Genomic DNA, 18694 nt, shown 5'->3' with positions numbered 1-18694 from the left:
ATGTTGCTCGCCGATGCTTCTCCAAAGAGCGCTGCTGCCTAGCGGCGCAGTATCTTTGCTTGACAAGGGAGCGTTAGGGCGCGGTTGCCTTTCGGCGCAGCAACGGGCTAGTCCAAGGGGCCTGTCCAAGGGCGTTCGCAGGAGAATTTGTGCATCTTGTAAATGTGGAAACCGGGCTGGTTGTCAGGGCACAACAGAGCCAACCTCCCGCGTCCTCCAACATATTCAACACAAACCAGGGCCGGAAATGCCGCAAGGACGGGATGCCGGGAGTCCACAAAGGCTGCTGGTTCCCCTCAGACGACGAGAGCATGACCAGCCACGGCAGCAGGCGGGCGAGCCATTCTGGGAGCCGTTCCCGATCAAAGACCAGGACCTCGGTGCCGCCGAAACCGGAGCTGAAGAAAAACAAGCCGTCACCGCCGCAGCCGACGAGACAGATGAGCTAGGCAGAGAGAGTACAGGGACTTCCCGCTCCTTCGAACAACCCCCGTTTCCAACAGCTGCATAATATCATTGCGTCCCAGAGCGCCATGTAGCCGACGAAAACACGAAAATTAAGGCCCTAACGGGGACATTAGAACAGGTCCTAAAACAGAACCAAGCACCCCCGCACCCACGTAAAGACGCAGAGCCACCCCTCGCAAAACCGGCAGAATCCGTAACCGTCCAAATGATCCGCGACACTGAACTCTCTGCAAAATGTCCATACTTCTCCAAACACTAACGGAGAAAATATAAAGTATTCACCATACACTCGCGCGACACGAGGCTCTTCTCAATCAGCACACAACTGTCATTCAGGCACTTCAAACTCGACACCGTAAACGAGCCTCGTCGGACGAGCACGGCCAGAGCCCCTCGCAGTTACGCAGTCGCACCAGCTCAGTCAGCGGCGATGCGGGTCGCACCTCATTTCAATACGTCCAAGATGGCCACGCACCCTAAAAGCAGCCAAAATGCAGAACACATAGAAATTTGGCAGTGGAATTGAAGGGGTTACAAGCGCAAAGCGGGTCGCCTCAAACAATTAATTGCCGCCACTGCAATTTGTCCAGACCTTATCTGCCTGCAGGAAGTGGGAGCCCATAAGGCCCCGACGCTGGCGGGATACTACACGATCAGTCAGCCCCTGATGCCATCGGTTGCTATTTTAATGGCAAAAGATATAACTGTGGTCGAGCATGCCCTGCCAGTACCGGACGCCGATCACTTGACGGTCGAGGTTGCGACAACAAGTGCGGCCGAGCAAGCACCTTTATCATTAACGTCTACAAGCCCCCAAGCCTAGGAAAGGGGACTTTAAAGATCTGCTACTGGCTGCCTCTCACAAAGCGCAGTGTAATCAGCACGTGACCGTAGGAGATTTCAACGCGCCCCACAGAGAGTGGGGGTATTGTGATAACACGGCAAGAGGTCAGTCTGCAGTGAGAGCTATGCACACGATAGGACTGGAACTCCTAACTAACCCTGCCTTTCCCACAAGAGAGGGAAACAGTGTGACTAGAGACTCCTGTCCTCCTGACTAGAGACTCCTGGCGGCAGGTGCGGACAAAATCATCAACGCTATATTACGCAACTTCGGCAAGGACCGAATTCAGGATGTAACTCAGTACATTAACGATGAGCTCTAGGAAAAGAATATAATCCCTCAAGAGTGAAAACACTCCGAAATCGTCGCCATCCCAGAGACGGGGAAGCTGCCCACACTTCAGGCGCTCCGCCCCATCTCACTCACGTCGTGTCTGGGCAAGCTATACGAGAGGGTGATCCAAACTCGTCTGCAGAACTACATAAAATACAGCAACCTCTTCCTTCCATCCATGATCGGCTTCCGATACGGGCTATTCACTCAAGACGCCTTCCTTCTACTCAAGGTGGAGGTACTGGCGCACGTTCCAAGCGCAGGGGAGCACCTTGTGAAGGCCTTTGATCTCAAACGTGCCTTCGACAACGTGTCTCACGATGCCATCCTCACAGAACTGAACAACCTAAATTGTGGGGAAAGCGTCTTTCATTACGTCTAAAATTTCCCATCCAACAGAACCGCTACGATCGGCATAGGAGGTACACGCTCGGACCCACAGGACATACCGCACAAAGGCACGCCTCAGGGTTCGATCACCTCCCTTCTCGTTTTCAACGTCGCGATGGTTGGCGTGGCCCGAAACCTTCAAGCACTATGAAACATCGGATTTACACTGTACGCCGACGCCATAACTCTCTGGACTACCAAAGGCTCTCTGGCGGCCAAAGAAATTCTTCAGCAAGCTGCCACCTGCGTTGAGGACACGGCCGCCCAGTGCGGACAACGCTGTGCTCCGGAAAAGTCAGAGATCATCCGCATAGAAAGACATAACTACAAGTCTCCAGGAGACATTCAGGTCCTCCTACACAGCGTCCCCGTCCGGGAGACCCGATAGATACACATACTTGGCTTATGGCTCCAGAGTAATCGAAAAGCCACCTACGCTATCAAGCTGTTATCCACCACAACACAGCAAGTCGCAAAATGATCAGAAGAGTGGCACGCAATCGGACAGGCATGCGCGAGGAGGACACGCTATGCCTCGTCCAAGCACTTGTGGTGAGCCGCGTTTCCTGCGGCCTACCGTACCTGCAATTAACTAGACAAGATCTCACCAAAGTCAATGCCATGTTACGTACTGGGTACAAACTTGCGCCGGGCATTCCTATCGGCATTTCAAACGCCAAACTAGAGGCCCTCGGCCTCTCCAACTCATTCGAGGAGATCCAGGAGGCTTTTCTCCTCTCGCAACGCGCAAGCCTCCTTCACACGGACACCGGTAGTCAAACTCTGGAGCGGGTTAGCTACCCGGCAGACGTCCAGATAATACAAAGCACGACCAACCTCCCAACAACATATCGCTCGCGGGCATACGTCTCCCCGATTCGCAAAAACATGTCGAGCGGAGCCGTGTCAGGCTGACGCTCAGCCAGAATGGGCTACTTGAAGCGGACGGCGGCACGCAGCCCCCACACGGTGTATGCCAACGCAGCAACACACAGTGAGGTCACGCGGGCGACGGCAGTTGTGGTGAACTCCTCCCACAACGAGGTTGTCAGCGCCTCCTTGAAATACACGACGATCACGGAAGCAGAGGTGGCAGCAATTCTGCTGGCGATCCAGTACGGCGACGCCCTTAACCAGGGTGTACACGTCATGACACACTCCCAAGCATCCTGTCGGCTACAACTTGCAGGCGGAATACCCAAAAAGTTGTTGGGCACAGTAACCAACTCTATGAGCGCCAATTCCTCCCAAAGACATCAGATAACGTGGGTGCCTGGTCACGCGGGATTAGAGGGCAACGAGGTCGCGGACGCACTAGCTCGAGGACATACCAACCGAGCGGGCTCCAACCCCGACTCAAGCTTTCTCCCTGAAGTTCCCGTCACCTACAACACACGGCTGCATTTTCCAAGCACACAACGACAGCACTTTCCCCCTCCACATAAAAAGCTTAAACGCTCAGGAAACCCGGGACTGGAGGCAACTCCAGACCGATACATTCCCCAATCTTTACAAATGCAAGATCATCTTCCCCGAGCGACCCGCCGCGGTGGCTCAGTGGTTAGGGCGCTCGACTACTGATCCGGAGTTCCCGGGTTCGAACCCGACCGCGGCGGCTGCGTTTTTATGGAGGAAAAACGCTAAGGCGCCCGTGTGCTGTGCGATGTCAGTGCACGTTAAAGATCCCCAGGTGGTCGAAATTATTCCGGAGCCCTCCACTACGGCACCTAATTCCTCCTTTCTTCTTTCACTCCCTCTCTTATCCCTTCCCTTACGGCGTGGTTCAGGTGTCCAACAATATATGAGACAGATACTGCGCCATTTCCATTCCACCAAAAACCAATTATTATTCCCCGAGCGCTACAAAAGCGAATGTCCGTGGTGCGAAGACCGGGCCGATGCATACCACATTACAAGGGGATGCTGTGTTATTTGCTGTATTGCGTTCGTTAACTGCTGACACGTCAGCTCAATGGCGGCGAACTTGTCGTTAATCATCTTGGTGAAGGTTGTTTTAATATAATCGTCGAGCCCGTAGAGATGTTCCTCGATGTGGTCAACCTTATCTTTCAGGTTGTCCGCCCGGTCATTAAGCTTCCGCTCCTTCGGGTTCTCGATTGCCCGTCTCTTGGGTGCCGGTTCCTTCTCGGCGGATGTTGGTGGTACAGCACTGTGATTACCCGGTGTGATGTCACATAATACTGACTGGGGTGTTTCGTTGCTGGTGAAATGAGTAGTCAGAAGGCTCTTGATTGTCGCGATCTCGTTGGCCATCTTGCTAATAGTGGCCTCGTGCCTACTCACTTTCATCACGAGCTCGTTGTTTTCGCGCTGGAGGGCCTCGTTGGCTTCCTTCAACGTCCTCATCACCTCGTCTTCCCTCGACTTGTTGTTGTTGCCGTCGGCGTTCTTGATGGTGCTAACGGTCTTACAGGTTGCGGTGCTATTAGAGGTGGTGGTGGTACCCCCCTGTGCTTTCTTGGCATCGTGCCTTGCTGCATCGGCCCAGCTCACGCGGTCACGTGACTGTGATCGCTTACGGCTAACGCTACGCTGTCTATTTTTGCTGACCCTGCTCTTTGAGACGGACGCGTGGCCACCAGCTGGGCCGGCAGGTGTTACAGGTCTTGACTTCAGCGATGGAAATTCCTCAGCTCTGAGAGAAGCTAGTTGTGGCTGCTGCGCTTGTAGTTCGGCCATCTTGCGCTCCCATTGCCTCTTTTTAACTACGTATGGGGTCTTGTACCTATTCTTACAAACCTTGGCACCGGTCAGATGTTGCCCTCCGCACAATTTGCAAGTGGGGGTGCATCTATGATCTTTTTTGGGGTCAGCGGCCCCGCAAGCGAAGCAAGCTTTCACGTGGGGGTTTGGACAAACATCGCAGCAGTGACCCACCGGTCCGCACTTCTTACATACTTCGAATTGTTTTCGATATAGGCTGCACCTGGTAAGAACGGGACCATAGCACACGTAATTCGGGACCTTCAGGCCCCTGAAAGCCACGATGACTGTGGTCGAGCTGCCAATACTCTTCGCGCCAAGTGCCAAGGGATTTCTCGAGGTGACAATGTTCCGGTCGATTGTGGCCGGGGAGTCCTCTATTGGGATACCTCTAATAACGCCTTTAACGGTGCCGTATGGCGCGGTTGGATATGCGCCAACCACGTGTTCTGTGCCACCAATGCAGATCGATTTTATCTCAGCGTAACGTGAAGCACGTGTATCATCGGGGGTACTCACCACCATAATGTTTTGTTGTAAGTTGGGGCAGAAAGTATCCGCTGCCCCGTCGTCCCTTGAAACGTTCGCCGCCGTCATGATGGCCGATGCCACGGTGGCAATCTGAGTCCTCGCGATGTTAAGGCCTCCCCGAGGCCGCACTATCACCTTGGTCTCCTCTCGTGGTAGGGCGTCCGGCATCCTTGCTGCCCTCGTCATCGAAGCTTTCACGTTCCTGGCAAAGTTCTTCGTCGTAGGAGTTGACTGGCGAGCGGCAAACCCTTCGCCGGCCAAGGTCTTTATACGCCGGCCAACGTGCGACCAGTCTGCACCGGTGCTGAATTACTCTGAAGAAATTTCTTCCCCTTGTACCTCAACACACATCTGGCTAACGCCGGAAATCGCCGGGTCCAGAACAATGGACGTCGCCATCTCGGTTTGTAAAGCCGCCGCCTGAGACGATAGCCTTCCCACGCCAAGGTTAGGCCTCGCTATGGGCAGTTCCAAGCTCTTTGTTTAGGCTCAGAGGAACGGCGCCGACCTCCACAGAATATCCCGGAAAATTGGCGAAACTTCGTACCTTGTGGTAGCCACCGGTACTGGTTGATAACCCGCACCTTCACGGATACAATGGTAATAGTTATACCGCAGTAACAAATAATTAACACTGCAAAATTGATCATAAAAGCCGGAGCCAATGTCTCCGTTTCGCTGGCATGTCTTCTTCATGGTCCTTCCCCCCACCACCGTGGAAGATTTTTTTTTTCTTTCCTTTTCCCTGATAAGAGCTGCTTCCATCCAGCAGCACACACTCGCTGCGCAGGCTAGAGCGGCGGCGAAGGCCAGCGGAGTCTCGAAATGAAGACACCTCCCATTGTGTACTTCTTCTAGACTCTATTATCTTCCTTGTCAGTAAAGTTCTCTACTACTACTACTATATACGGCACTTCTTCCATTTTTTATTCTCTCAGTTCCTCATTTATCCCTCCTTTTACGGCGCGGTTCAGGTGTCCGCCGATAGTAGGAGAGATACTGCGCCATTTCCTTTCCCCAAAAACCAATTTACAATTTCTCAATTTGAGAGACCTCTTTCTACCCGCCGCTATGGCTGAGTGGTTGGAGCGCTCGACTACTGATCCGGAGTTCCCAGATTCGAACCCGACCGCGGCGGCTGCGTTTTTATGGAGGAAAAACGCTAAGACGCCCGTGTGCTGTGCGATGTCAGTGCACGTTAAAGATCCCCAGGTGGTCGAAATTATTCCGGAACCCTCCACTACGGCATCTATTCTTCCTTTCCTCTTTCACTCCCTCCTTTATCCCTTCCCTTACGGCGCGGTTCAGGTGTCCAACGATATATGAGACAGATACTGCGCCATTTCCTTTCCCCAAAAACCAATTAAAAAATACCGCGGTGACTGCGTTTCGATGGAGGCGAAACGCTAAGGCGCCCGCGTGCTGTACGATGTCAGTTCACGTTAAAGATCCCCAGGTGGTCGAAATTATTCTGGAGCCCTCCACTACGGCACCTCTTTATTCTTTCACTCCCTCCTTTATCTCTTCCCTTACGGCGTGGTTTATGGTGGCGGCCGATATGTGAGACACATACTGTGCCATTTCCTTTCCCCCAAAAAATACTTTTTCTTCTTTCACTCCGACCTTCCTCCCTTCCCTTTTTGCGCTGCTCGGGTGTCCACCTAGACGCATGATAATTACTGCATTACTTCCTTTCCTCAAAAAACTATCTTTTTTCTTTGGCGAGTTACGCTATAGTGCTCTAATAATAATAATAATTGGTTTTTGGGGAAAGGAAATGGCGCAGTATCTGTCTCATATATCGTTGGACACCTGAACCGCGCCGTTAGGGAAGGGATAAAGGAGGGAGTGAAAGAAGAAAGGATAATAGGTTCCGTAGTGGAGGGCTCCGGAATAATTTCGACCACCTGGGGATCTTTAACGTGCGCTGACATCGCACAGCACACGGGCACCTTAGCGTTTTTCCTCCATAAAAACGCAGCTGCCGCGGTCGGGTTCGAACCCGGGAACTCCGGATCAGTAGTCGAGCGCCCTAACCACTGAGCCACCGCGGCGGGTACTCTACAATCCTGTATTCTAGAGCACTATAGTGCGGTGCCCGGTACGAGATCCCATAAATTCAGAAAAAGCCTGCTAAAGGTAATTTATTTGCCCCGACGAAATTTCGCTACTACTGTTCTAACTTACTTATCTAGGCGAGGTTTATCGGGAAATTCTTGCCTGAAGCGCCGGATAGGAGGCTGTGGAAGGTATTTATTTTCACAATGCATTTAAAGCTTTTTGCCTGAAGCAAATGGCGTCCCAGTGGAATTTTTTTCCCCCAGAAAATACAGCCACTTCCCTCTGTGTCTAAATCCGTCCTGCTTGCATCGCATCTCACCCGCCGAGGTTGTTCAGTGGTTAGTGCGCTCGGCTACTGATCCAGAGAACGCGAGTTCGAACTGGACCGCGGAGGCCGCGTTTCGATGGAGGCGAAACGCCAAGCGCCCGTGGGCTGTGCGATGCCACTGAACGTTAAAGATGTAGTAGTAGTAGTAGTAGCAGTAAGTGGTTTTTATTGCGAAAGCAATACTGCTCGAGGTTTCCGCTCTTGGCCGTCGTCCCGGAGAATCCACCATTGACCTTCAGCGTAACCTATGTGTGACGTCATACCAGCTGTGGAAAAGCGGGGCCCCAACCAATACCACCTAGACTAGCTCAAGGCCTCCGCACGCGTCCGTGACGTCACACACAGCAGATGGGCCTGGAAGTCAGCTTCACCCCACGCGGTTTTTCCGGTTGCCCGTCGGGCACCCATTTCTCAAAATACTGCGTGTTTTGTGCCAGCGTAATATTAGTATTTAACGGTTTCTGATTAGAATATGTATTCTTCAGGAACAGGCGGGAACGCGAAATAATCGACGCCTTCGCTATGCATGTTGCTCCAGATAAGCAATGCGTCAGCTCCACTTCGGTGCTTTTAGGGAGAACTGCATTAAACTACCTCAAGATAAGTAATCTTCGGCTGTTGTAAGGGCACGTGTTGTTCGTTTCTATTCTATTTTATTTCTTTCTTCATATCGCTCTTGTCAGTGCGGTGCGGTCTTCCCTCTTCTGCGCATGATTTGACGTTAACATGTGTATATATATTCATGTTTCTTCATAGAATAAACAGTTGCTAGAAAGCGCTTTGTCCTGTTTGTTCGTCCCTTCTCGTATTTTGACAGCGCTTATCATCCCCTTCAAGAATGCATTTCCAACTAGCCCCAGTTGTAGCTCCTTGGACTTTTTTTTAATTCTTCCTAGTCAGTTGTCTTGCATCCATAAAATGATTACACTATTCACTTCCCACTCATAACCACTTCAGTAAAAATCGAACATTCCCCTATGCTTTCCTTGGTTGCATTGACTGTCAGCTTCCTTCATATGTTATTCTATACTACTTCACGTTGCACGGATGTTTCACAACAAACCAGCAAGATTTCTAAAAAAAGAGTTGCAACGAATACAGTGAATAAAGAGTTTATTTAAGCACTTCACACTCACACACACATACACAAAGAATATAGCTGTCACCAAGTTGTGTGATTTGGTGAGATGCGCACACAAGAATCCAGTACAATTTGTTCAGTGCCATACTGTATGAAACAGGAACAAACATACCCATTTGCATTTACGTGTAAATCATACAGAAGGGAAAAAAATTTGGTGCACATGTTACCACTCACTACAGTTCTATGAAATGTTCTATAGCTGCAGTTGCTAAGTATGAAAAGAACATGTACAGATTATAAAATGCCTTAATACAAAGCTATCTTTATAATGTAATCAGGTGTGCAAGAAAGGTCTGCTATCTCAGAAACACTTGCCATTAAACGATACAGTCATCAATCCTCAACTCTTTAGAGTTTGCATTTTTCGCTGCCCCTTCGACACTGTTGTGTTGTTTTTCGTTTTGCACAGATTATTGAACAGCGTGTTGGCAGCAGCACTCAAAATATGGTGCATGACTTTTTCTGGCGAATGACCAGAATCACACGTATCAAGGTTTCCAGAATCGTGGAGAATGGTTGACACAAGAGAAACAAGGGCCTCCTTCTGATTGGAAGAGCCAGAAATTTGGATGCATACGATACTTCTCACTCCTCAACTTGTCAAGGACTATTTCTGTATAAAGTACAGCGTTCACTACGACATCTCGTGGAAACTTTAATCCTCCTCTTGTCATGCCAGAAATGAGCAGTGTGTCATCATGGTCCAAACTGGTGTTATCCAGGACGAGATTGTCCTTGCACGACATACACATGAGCTTTTTCAGTGTTGCATGGGCACAGTATCCCGCAACATACGTAACAGCGGGAATCATCGACGATTTTTTTGCTACATCAGCATTGGTCACTGCTATACTGAACTGTGCACAAAGTGATTCAACACTTATGACGGAGATCGGTTGTGCAATAATGTCAAGATCAGGCATGTCCAGTACTTTTTGAAGCCTTAGCTTGTTCTCAGACTCCCAATTCGTTACACCAGTCTCGCAACTGACATTCGATAAAGGACACGAATAGATCAAACAAGCATTACATAAAGAGCTGCCTACAGTACTTCGTAACGCTATTAACGGCCAAATTAGAATGCAAGTAATAAACGGGCATGAGCGAGCTTTCGACATTCATGACGCTACATGTGTTGTTTCGAACATGCGCACCGGGGCACTAAGCTACATTCAATAATGCAGTAAGGGGACTTAATTTCAAGATAGGTCCTTTACATATATTGAATTCCCTGAGATTCCATAAGTACTTAAGGACACACAGATGAGGCGCTTCTAGACGCTGCGAAGCAAGAAAAGCACGGCGTAGACAACGAAATCCCAGCATCATCCCCTCGGCGCGGAGGCACCTCGCTGCGGGCCGACAGCGCCGGAGAGGAAACAGCAATCGGGGCGGGTCTCGAAGGGGACGCGCGCTTCCCTCGAGGCCAGCCCTGATTGGTGTTTCCTCTCCGCCGCTCCAATGCTCGCAACAAAGTTGCACCTCCCCACACTAGCCGCCATACGAGAGTTGCGTTGCATTCGCGCAGCCCCGAGATCCAATAACCAAAGGGCTCCCGCCTCATCTAACCGCCAATCGCGAGGGGCCACCACCACTAAAGGTCTCAAAAGCAACCGGAAGATGGCAGCACCAGTCTATAAGCGCGCAACCGTAGGCGTTTGCATGCGTGCAAGCATATGTAATATTGCGTGTGCGTGATTCGTGGCCATGGTGCTCGCCGTGTAAGCGCTTCGCCTGGTTACATTGAAAAGGAGAGCCTCTTGAGCACAGTACAGCGCTACAGCTGCCCTATACAGTGCCTCTTCGATTAACCGCGCTCGGGCAGCCCGCTGGCTGCCAGCAAGTTCGCCTCTGGGAGGAATCGGCATCATGGTCACATGGTCTGGCGGCCACCGGGTCCAGCCATTACCCCCTGAACAGCTTTCAGGCCTGCGCGTCACGTGACGCGACGTCAACGACGTCACTGCGCGTCGGCGGAGAGCCGCGAGCGATTGCCGCGCGCTCGCCTCGCGGGAACTGATGCCACAGACAGGCTCGTCGACCGCCAGGGCCGCGCGATTTATCAGGGCAAAGGCAAATAATTAAGATTACGGACAGAATTATTCATATTTATTTATCTCAGCAGACTCTGTCTGTATGCATATTTGCATATATTTACGACTACACATCGTTCGCGGCCAAAATACATGACAGACAGAAAACGATATTGCGCTGTAATGTAGACGGATGTTCCCTTTTATACTGCGTGCTATAAAATTCTAAACAACTGACACCCGAAACAAGTTGTTGCACAGATAAGAGATACACACAGTTAGAATACCAATCTGTGTATTAAAGTAGGCCCTGTGGCACGATACGAGTTTCAGATGAGTGAGAGGAAGCAGAACAAAGCACATGGCAATGCCAAGAGGTAGAAAACGAAAGCCATACTCGCACCTTAACTGTAGGTTAGAAGAAAATATTATTTCATCCATTTTCCCGAGTAGGTGGCCGCCCTTCAATGGCATAAAACACAACATATTACTTTGTAGAGTCGAAGACATGCAAAGAAACCACAGTACATTGACCACACTTGTGACTAAACTGTGAACTAGGTTATAATAAATAGGTGACACAAAGAACCACTTATTTGACTGCTGCAGGTACAGGAATGCACAAGAAATCCACTGCACATACTGCATTGCACAATAATATAGACGCTAATACAATAATACATAATAGACAATGCAACTATAGTACAGTAATAGACACTGCACAAGAGGACATACAGACAAAAGTTGTGACAAATAAGTCATTCACCTATCACAGCAGGTACAATTCAGTAAAAAAAACATTGCACTTATTTGCCAAAATACTTTAAAATTACAGATTAGAAACAAAGAGCTTTTCTGTTTTTTGCCTTCTGTTCTTTTATATATGAAGTTGATCATTCCTTTGTTTGCATAAATTGTTAAGAATTATGTTTGCTGCACAGTTTGCAACAAGTGTGACAAGGAGCTCGTAGGCATGCCCATTTTCATATGAGTTTGAGTTTGAGTTTATTAACATTTTAGTTCTCAGTACAGAAAACTAAGGGCCGGGGACAAAAGGTACAAAACTTGTACCTGGCTGGGTCCCCTGACCCCATAACAAAGTTGGTAGCGATGCACTCCGAATAAACAAATAATAAACTAACGAAGAAAAACGAACAAAGCACTTTGAGCGAAAACAATTTAACATGATGTTTGAAATTGTGCACAACACTCGTGCCAATATTTAAACAAAATAAAAACCGTTTTAGCAAAACCTTGTGCGGAAACCATCAGAAAATACAGAATCCATTAGGAGAGACACTTATAATCAATAATGTACAAAAAATAAGTATGATGAACATAAATCAAGTATAGTTACTCGAAAAGAAAGTAGTCGTTCTAAAAGAAAGTACACATTATAGAAATTCACAAAAAACCGTGAGACCAACTACTACCACACAATGAAAATTTCGCGCAAAAATCTTTTCAGTGTATTAATAGAAGGATAATTGATAGCTTCAGCTAACACCGCGTTCTCGTTTAAAGCGTTGGGAATAAGATAATTCATACTTTATAGTCCATAATTTGTTCGTAAACGTGGTAATATGTAATTTATTTTCCTGAAGCAAAAACTGTCATTTTTCATGAGATATGTATTATCAAAGCTGTGAGAATTTTGTTTCCTTTGGGTGTATATGCAGACTGCAAGTTTGTATAAATAGAGCTGTTCAAGATAAAATCTCATGTCTCTTGAAAACAGGCCTTGTGCTCTCATTATAATTTAAGCTTTCCAGAGCCCTAATGGCTTTCTTTTGCATGATTGTTAACATTTGCAAGTTACCGCTAGTTGTTTTCCCCCAAATTAAAAGACAGTAAGTTAAGTGGGATTGGATGATTGCATAATATGTATTTAATCTGTACCTAGTTGGAATCAGGTTCTTCACCCTCCATAATGCTCCAACTACTTTCGACATTTTTAATTTCAAATGATTTACATGTTCATTCCAGCTCAGAAACTCTTCAAAGTGGACACCGAGGAATTTAATGGTTTTTGTTTGCTGCAAACTTTCAGTGTGGAAGGTGAGATTAATCTCGTAGTCAATAGGTGTGTTTCTTGCTCGGAATAGGATATATTTTGTTTTCTTGATGTTTAACTGCAAATCATTGCTAATAAGCCAGTTCGATAAGTTACATAGCAAAGTGTTTGCTGCTTCTTCTATTTCTTTCAATTTTGATCCGGAAAAAAAAGCATTTGTATCATCAGCATACAAGAGTATGTCTTGAGTGAAAGGAATATTTTCAATATCATTAATATAGAACAAAAAGAGAAGCGGACCTAAGATTGACCCTTGTGGTACACCATGGAAAGTGAGAGTAGCGCAAAACGGGACAAAGGGACAGAGAAAGACAGACACAACACAGCGCCTGTGGTGTGTCTGTCTTTCTCTGTCCCTTTGTCCCGTTTTGCGCTACTCTCACTTTCCATGGATCACCGTTACCGACTCGCCCAAGTTTCTACCCTTGTGGTACACCTTTATTTATAATTCTCAATTCGGACACGTAATCACCCAATTTAACGAACTGTTTTCGATTACTTAAGTAGCTTTGAATTAAGTTATTGGCAAGTCCCCGAATTCCATAAGCATTTAGTTTTTAGATTAGTATGCGATGGTTTACGGAATCAAACGCTTTCCTTAAGTCGAGGACGATACCAACTGTAAAAAGCTTTTGTTCGATATTCTCGATTATCTTCTCTTTAATCTGAATTAGTGCTGTTTCAGTCGACTTATTTTTGCAAAAGCCAAACTGTTTGGGAGAGATTAAATGAAAATCAGTTGCATATGCAGCAAGTCGTTTATGTATAAGGCATTCCAAAATTTTCGCAAAAACACTTAATAGCGATATGGGGCGGTAGTAGCATCTATGTCCTCCAGCCTCGGTAGAGAGTTGAGCGCCAGTTGCCGAACGGCATTCCTTTGGTTGGGCCCATGGAGAAATTGTGTGCAAGCATTTTGTGTCACAAGCTTTGTAACTACAAGCTCCGTGCGCATGACTATTTCAATCACAAGGGTAGAGGGAAACTTGAGTCCAGTTGTACGATTAAGGAATGGGCGCCTTCTTCCATTGCCGTCTCACTTCCAGTAACAACCAAGTGTCCTCGGCAACTTTCACATTTTAAAACTTTCATTGTAGCATGCGCACAATACCCGCCAACATAACCAATAACTGGCATTCATTCTCTGAGTGCATCAAGGTCAGCGTCTACAACTTGAACACTAAAGGAGGTCCCCACATCTCTGACACTGTTTGTCTCTTCGATGTTTCTAAAGTCATCAGTGCTCATCTTTGGCAGGGAATTTTGAAGGCGGCTCCTGCCCTGTGTCTCACAAAGCTATCGAACAAATATGTGTTGCTGCCCACCAGCCATTTGCCGGTACTGCCCAAAACGACTCTTGAGAGGATCCGTTTGAGCTTTCCCTAGTAGGACGTACTTAAATGAAGTTCACTTATGCAGTACTTTTCCAAAGTGTGCAAGCACTTTGTGTCACAAGCTTTGTAACTACAACCTCCGTGTACATGACTATTGTAATCACAAGGACAGAGGGAAACTTGAGTCCAGTTGTGCGATTAAGGAATGGGTGTCTACTTCCATTTCCGTCTCACTTCCAGTAACAACCAAGTGTCCTCGGCAACTTTCACACTTTAAAACTTTCATTGTAGCATGCGCACAATACCCGCCAACATAACCAATAACTGGCATTCGTTCTTTGAGTGCATCAAGGTCAGCGTCTACAACTTGAACACTAAAGGGGGTTCCCACAACTCGGACACTGTTTGTCTCTTCGATGTTTCTAAAGTCATCAGTGTTCATCTTTGGCAGGGCATTTTGAAGGCGACTCCTGGCCTCTGTCTCACAAACCTGTCGAGCAGATATGTGTTGATGCCCACCAGCCATTTGCCGGTACTGCCCAAAACGACTCTTGAGAGGATCCGTTTGAGCTTTCCCTAGTAGGACGTACTTAAATGAAGTTCACTTATGCAGTACTTTGCCAAAGTGTGCAAGCACTTTGTGTCACAAACTTTGTAACTACAACCTCCGTGTACATGACTATTGTAATCACAAGGGCAGAGGGAAACTTGAGTCCAGTTGTGCGATTAAGTAAGGAATGGGTGTCTACTTCCATTTCCGTCTCACTTCCAGTAACAACCAAGTGTCCTCGGCAACTTTCACACTTTAAAACTTTCATTGTAGCATGCGCACAATACCCGCCAACATAACCGATAACTGGCATTCGTTCTTTGAGTGCATCAAGGTCAGCGTCTACAACTTGAACACTAAAGGAGGTTCCCACAACTCGGACACTGTTTGTCTCTTCGATGTTTCTAAAGTCATCAGTGTTCATCTTTGGCAGGGCATTTTGAAGGCGACTCCTGGCCTCTGTCTCACAAACCTGTCGAACAGATATGTGTTGCTGCCCACCAGCCATTTGCCGGTACTGCCCAAAACGACTCTTGAGAGGATCCGTTTGAGCTTTCCCTAGTAGGACGTACTTAAATGAAGTTCACTTATGCAGTACTTTGCCAAAGTGGGCAAGCACTTTGTGTCACAAGCTTTGTAACTACAACCTCCGTGTACATGACTATTGTAATCACAAGGGCAGAGGGAAACTTGAGTCCTGTTGTGCAATTAAGGAATGGGTGTCTACTTCCATTTCCGTCTCACTTCCAGTAACAACCAAGTGTCCTCGGCAACTTTCACACTTTAAAACTTTCATTGTAACATGCGCACAATACCCGCCAACATAACCAATAACTGGCATTCGTTCTCTGAGTGCATCAAGGTCAGCGTCTACAACTTGAACACTAAAGGAGGTTCCCACAACTCTGACACTGTCTCTTCGATGTTTCTAAAGTCATCAGTGCTCATCTTTGGCAGGGCATTTTGAAGGCGACTCCTGCCCTCTGTCTCACAAAGCTGTCGAACAGATACGTGTTGCTGCCCACCAGCCATTTGCCGGTACTGTCTAAAACGACTCTCGAGAGGATCCGTTTGAACTTTCCCTAGTAGGACGTACTTAAAATGAAGTTCACTTATGCAGTACTTTGCCAATGCCAGTAAGGATTGAGCAGATAGCCTTAGGGCACTCAATGTGTCCTGGGTAAGGACCCCAGAGTCATGCCCATAAAATTCCCAGACATCAAGCCAGATAATGAAACCATTCAGAAAAGCTACTTTTGGGTCTTCTGTACTGCAAGATATGGGTTCTTCGCAAACAGTACGATGATGGAAGCCTTTATTTGGCGTTTTTACGTTGACAATACTCCACCAGCGAAGAATGATTTTGATGAAAGCTGCTGTTGCTGCCGCATGTTGAAAATCAGCTTCACCATTGCGAGCTGCCAGGGCTGTGGCTACGTGCGGATTAAAAACCTGCAGTACCAGCTTCACATTTTGCCGTTCCAAGTTGCTCGGATTAAGTGACTTGGATGTCAAGCCATACCCAGACTTTATCAGTAGAGATGACTCCTCTTTATGTAAATCTCTCAAATCCTTAAATGAGGCAGTCATTTTGCATTCAGGACGAATATCATTGTTTGAAAGCTCCAAGCGTGGGTAGAAAAAGCAAGTCCCCGCATTTTTCTGAGTCAGCCAATTGTTTCTGATACACTTCAAAAGATATACAACATCTACCACATAAAATAATGGCCGATCTGGATCTGCCGGATGTGGATAAACATGACGAAGCATTGACTTTGGCAGAAACATCTTCATTGCCTTTCTGTTTAGAGAGTTATTGTCACAAACAACGGTTATGACCCTGTACCCAATCTCTTCTAAGCGTATGACCACCTTTTTCAGTATGGCATGAAGTTGGTCGCCCTGTATGGTTTTTACCGGAAGAGTGTGTGCTACCTCCTTGAATGACCTCAGCAGACTTTGTATCATAAACACGTGTACAGATGTGGCTGCCTCGCTGGAATTCACTGCAGCACCACACATGCTGCTCCCTTATAATCCAAACAAGGCTTGGTATGAATTTCGTCAAGCATCAACGTCGCTGTCTTTTCATGTGGCTGCAGATGTGTAAATCTTTGGGAAACATACTGAAGAAAAGTTGCATCACAAGAATCAACTTCTGGGCACATTTGTACCGATGAGCACACTTTCCCAATAGTGCTCGGATGGGGCAAGGCTTGTGTTTTTGTTTTTCTCAAATACTTCTAGGCATGTGGCGATATTGTGTGGCGAATGCATGAAAATACCATTACCTACCTGTGTGCTGTACTGAATACGCTCTGCAGAGAGCCGTGTTAGGTGTTCCTTTAAAAATTTCACAGCCCCTTTCTTGTTTTCATTAATGTTTGCTTCCAATTTGTCCAGAAGGGAATTTACTGCAAGCGACAGTGGAGAGAACTACAACGCTCGCCAGACTCGTCAGACAGCATGCACAGGTTGTTCAAAATTTCCAACAAGGAGCTCACTTTGCAAACCGAGTCTGGTACAACAGCGCTACCAAGATTCTTGATCGCGGATCCTTGGCAGCAGGCTGAGACTTGGCGGTTTTCGAACACTGTCAATGACGCCTTCAACCAAGGTTCACGATCGTTGGTGATGTTCAAAAACATCGTACACTTTTCTTTATGAATCACAGTCCACTGCACTGACACTGAGGCCACTTGCAGGCGCGCCTTTAGTTCTTCGAGTGACGAAAATTGGTCTCTCTCCTGCTCTGCTTCGTATGACGCCAATGATCCTTTCACCGCATGGGCGAGTTGGGAAGCTTCTAGTCGGCTCCTCTTGGCATCAGGTGCTTCTCTCTTGCTGTTGTCTGGTGCTGAAAGGTACGAAGAGTCGTTGGGAAATACGGTAGGCACCGATCCACGGCGCAACCGCGGTACTGGCAATAGAACTGTAAGAACATTTCCTGTTCTTGGATCAGTGTACGATGTCGTCATCTCGATCCATGAAGCGTCGAAATGATCGGCGCAAACCTACAAAAACGTACAAACGTTTCGTAAACATCTCATGATCTACTTATTAAAATAGCCTAATGCTAGCTCCTTTGTCTATGAGCGTGTTTGCAGCAAAGAAGTGTGGCCGCAATCAATCTATGTGGGCTTCGGAAGTATCACAATAAACGTGCTGATTAAGTAAAAGCAACCAGGAGCACATAACAGTACCATAAACATTATTTGCCTTAGTGTACGAAGTGGGCACAAAGTCCTTCCTTGGAATGGCGCGTAACCACTTCTTGAAAGTGTCGTCGTCTTTTGGGAAAGAAAACACTTGTATCTTCCTGCCCGTATTGTAATTGCCGGTGCACCCCGGCACACAACACTTGTTCGGCATTTTAGTATCCACTGCACACCGCACACGGAAACAAAATTGCCGCAAAACAACGACGACAAACGACAAACGCGGCCACGCCGCTGCAACCAACCGGCCCGCGCGGCGCAGGGAGCGTGAAAGAAAGAACAGCAGGGACTAATATCATGTCGCTGGCGATGCGGCTTCTGCAAGTGTCAGCCTGCCGGATGTGACGTCAAAATTCTGGGTGCAGGCCTGAAAGCTGTTCAGCGGGTAATGGTCCAGCGCGCCAGCAATCACGTCGTCAAGCGAACGCGTGGCAATGATGGATGGGAGTGACCATTGTTTATTTTTCTTGACTGCTGGCCACAAAGCGTCCAAAACGCTTCCAGGCCAAAATCCACTCGGCCAGAGAAAATCGAACGCGCACCAAAGTGCGCCGCAGCGCGCGCTAGTCAGAACACTACGAGAAAAACGCATGCGCTCTGGCTGGCTTTGGCAGCACACGAGTAACGAGAACAAGAGAATATAAGAGGCTCAATGTGTCCTC

At 47.7% G+C, this 18694-nt stretch overlaps 1 pseudogene; it reads right to left on the bottom strand.

Moving 5' to 3' along the window:
- Positions 1-912: 912 nt before the first annotated feature.
- LOC144098125 (uncharacterized) lies at positions 913-18186 on the bottom strand (annotated as a pseudogene).
- Positions 18187-18694: the final 508 nt, after the last annotated feature.

This window comes from Amblyomma americanum, chromosome 7, assembly GCF_052857255.1.
Source record: "Amblyomma americanum isolate KBUSLIRL-KWMA chromosome 7, ASM5285725v1, whole genome shotgun sequence".
Taxonomy (NCBI): Eukaryota; Metazoa; Arthropoda; class Arachnida; order Ixodida; family Ixodidae; genus Amblyomma; species Amblyomma americanum.
Note: the sequence above shows the minus strand (reverse complement) of the source record. Positions and strands in the feature narration are given on the sequence as shown.